General features: G+C 41.2%; 1 pseudogene across 1 annotated transcript; it reads left to right on the plus strand.

Moving 5' to 3' along the window:
- Positions 1-681: 681 nt before the first annotated feature.
- LOC308528118 (ras GTPase-activating protein-binding protein 1-like) lies at positions 682-2,101 on the plus strand (annotated as a pseudogene). Its single transcript has 2 exons — positions 682-1,880; positions 1,976-2,101. The product of its transcript is annotated as a ras GTPase-activating protein-binding protein 1-like (transcript).
- Positions 2,102-3,511: the final 1,410 nt, after the last annotated feature.

A 3,511-nucleotide genomic window follows, 5' to 3' on the forward strand; every position in this document is an offset into this window, starting at 1 on the left:
GGTTGAGCATAAACCCATAAACCAGGAGGTCGGTTTGATCTCCAGTCAGGGCACATGCCCAGGTTGCAGCCTTAATCCCTAGTAGAGGGCTTGTAGGAGGCAGCCAATCAATGATTCTCTCTCTATCATTGATGTTTCTATATCTCTCACCTTCTTCCTTTATCTTTCTGAAATCAATAAAAACATTTTTTATTAAATGACTTATTATAATGTTCCCCAAAAGAGCACTAGGACCAGTAGTTTTATGACCTGTCATGGTCGAAGAATCCTCACCTGAAGGAAATCTTGGACAGAAGTCCAATAATGCAACAGACACAATGTGGATGGAGTTGCTCTGAGTGAAATGAGTACCCAGGATAAGGAGGTACAGAGGCCACCTGAAGGATAGTCACTGGGAGTACTTATTAGAATGATAGATTTCTGGGCTCCACTTAGAGCCTCTGGATCTTCCTCTTTCAGGCATCAAGCATGAAAATCTGCATTTTAAATGAGAATTTTGAGGAATTGTTTGAAATACTAAAAGCTGAGTATCATTATCCAAGAGATTTGCTAAGGACAATTAGAAAAACATTGTTCCAGGGATGCAGTTGCATGAGGGTTTTTTGTTTTGTTTTGTTTTTCCTTCCTCAGCACTGTGGAGCAAAGCTTGTTCCTCTCCCACTTGCTGCCCAGATTGAATTGACCAAAGCAGTGGTTATGGAGAAGCCTGGTCCCCTGCAGGTAGGGTGGGAATTTGTGTGATAGTATTACACACTACTAAACAAGGTGCCAGACATGCTATACAGATTGTATGGAAAGAAACTCTTCTTATGTCCATAAGGGATTGGATTCAAATGGAAAGCCAGCATATGCGATCTATGGAAAGAAATCCATAGGGAAGTGATGTCACAAAACCTCATTAATTGCCACACTAAGGTTCACCATGTTGATGCTCATGCCCCTCTGAATGATGTGGTCCATGTGATGGGGTTGCTGTTTAATAACAAATAGGCTTTGAGGAGATTCATGCAGACATTTGTCCTTGCTCCTGAGGACTCTATTGCAAACAAGTTCTATGTTCATAGCGGTGTCTTCAGATACCAAGATGAGGTCTTTGGTGGCTTTGTCACTGAGCCTCACGAGGAATCTGAGGGAGAAGCAGAGAAACCTGAAGAAAGACAGCAGACACCTGAGATGGTACCTGATTATTCTGGAACTTTCTGTGATCAGACGCTCAGCAATGACTTGGAAGAACATTTAGAGGAACCTGTTGCTGAACTAGAGTCTGCTCCTGAACCAGAACTGAAGCAAAAACCTGAATTTGAAATCCAAGAGGAAAAGTGTGAGCCAGCATTGGAGGTAACTGCTCCTGAGGATGCTCAGAAGAATTCTTCTCCAGCACCTGAAGACATCACTCAGACAGAGCAGGGGACATGTTCCTGGGCATCTGTGACCAGTAAGAACCTTCCACCCAACAGAGCTGTTCCAGTTACTGTGATACCACCTCATGTTGTTCAAGTACCAACTTCACAGCCTTGCCCTGAACTAAGCCTGAATCTCAGGTTCCATAGCAGAGGGATCAAAAAGTTCTGAACAACAAAATAAATATTCCTTTCCAGAGGGGTTGAACCCTGAAGAATTGTGAGACACCCTGACAGCCACCGACTCCTCATTGGCAATCTGCCTCATGAAGTGGACAAATCAGAGCTTAAATATTTCTTTCAAAATTATGGGAATGTGGCAGAGCTTTGCATTAACAGCAGTTGGAATTACCCAGTTTTGGTTTCGTGTGTTTGATGATTCTGGACTTGTCCAAGAGGTCCTTAGCAACAGGCTCATCATGTTCAGAGGTGAGGCCCATCAGAATGTGGAAGAGAAGAAGACTTTAGCTGCCAGGGAAGGTGGACCGACGAGATAACCATACACACACTCTATACTCATCAGGGATTGTAACTTTTAACACAATGCCTCTCTGTAGTGGCATTGTTCAGTTGAGAAAACAAGACTGAAGGATATACAGGCCCTCCAGGTGAGCTGGGTCATGGAATGAGAGGCCCTCGCTGGGGGGCATGGTGCCAAAACCAGGATTTGGAGTGGGAAGGGAATTGCTCCAAGATGGTGAATTGGTCTTCACTGGTCTTCACACAGCAGTGCAAACCCCTGTTCCTGCAGAATGGTGAATTTCTTCAACCACCATCTTGTATCTTGCAATGTGACCCTGGTCTCTTATAAACACCTTTAAGCTTGTACAATTTCACTTTTTGTGTTAATGGTGTGTGTTCTCTCCCCTCTTCTTCCCTCTCCTCACCTTTTAGTCCTTCACTTCCAATTTTGTAGAATGATATGTTAGGAAAAATTGATTTTAAAGAATGGAAAAAAAAAGACTGAATTTCTTTGCTTTACTTTGCATATACAGACTGCATTTAACAGCCATTTCCCCAAAGGAATGTTTCTCATTTATTACTGACATTTGGTATGTTTCATTCATTGGGTATTTTTTTACTTATTTTCTACATGTTTCAAAAGCCCTTGAGAAATACAGAATTTGATAAATAGAAACTTATTGGAAAAATTGACAATTTTGATTCTCACTGGTATGGTTAAAAACTTAATAAAAGATGTTAATGAAAAAAACCAACAAAATACCCTCAAAACATTGTTTCAGGCAGTAACACAAATTCGAAGAAGATGGACTAGCAAAAGCAGCTATCTGGGAAATCTGGGCATGTTCTTAGTGCAAAGCCAGAAGGTACATGATGATGAGCATGGACTCAAGCAACAGTCTGTCAGAGTTCAAATCCTGCTTCTACAGTTACTAGCTGTGTAACCTTGGACAAGTCACTTAACCTCCCTGAAAGTACCTTCTTTATAATCTTTACCTCATTGTAAAATAAGGATGTTGATTAGCAAAAGTTTGTTGGGCAGATTTTGTCTACAAGGTTTTTAGAACAATTCTCAAACACTTGCCCTTATTTCTATTTACCTCGTATCAGACACTTTTTAATGTAGCTCCTAATATCTCCTATTTCTTCCTCTCTCCTCCTTTCCTCTTTCATTCCTTTTCTTCTGTATTTGCCCTCTTTGATGCCAAAACTCAACATCATAGAACTAGATGGAGAAAGCGAAACTGCATCTTTACGGTTGATGATGTCAGAATCAGGTTGAAAAGATTAGGAGGAAGAAAATCTCTGTCACCTTGAAGCCATAGCAGTAAGCCCATAAAATGAATGCAATGTGCAGACAGGGCTTAGCCGGAGCACTTTCACTCTCAAAGTGGACTGAGCTAAATTCTGGTGATAGACTTTCAGGCCAAAAGCAGTCTTCTGATGTCCAGCTTGAGACCAGCTGTATTCTTACAGCCCCTAATCGCCCAGCATCTGCAATGCTGTCATTACCAGGAAGAAATGCACATGCAAAGTCCAGCATCTTTCAGTGCAAATATACATTAAATATAAATATGTTTCAATCAGTAGCCAGTCATTTCAAAAGGCTTTAGTCACATGTAGTGTCTTAAGGAAACAAAATGCAACAT

This window comes from Myotis nattereri, assembly GCF_964212035.1.
Source record: "Myotis nattereri genome assembly, chromosome: 1".
Taxonomy (NCBI): Eukaryota; Metazoa; Chordata; class Mammalia; order Chiroptera; family Vespertilionidae; genus Myotis; species Myotis nattereri.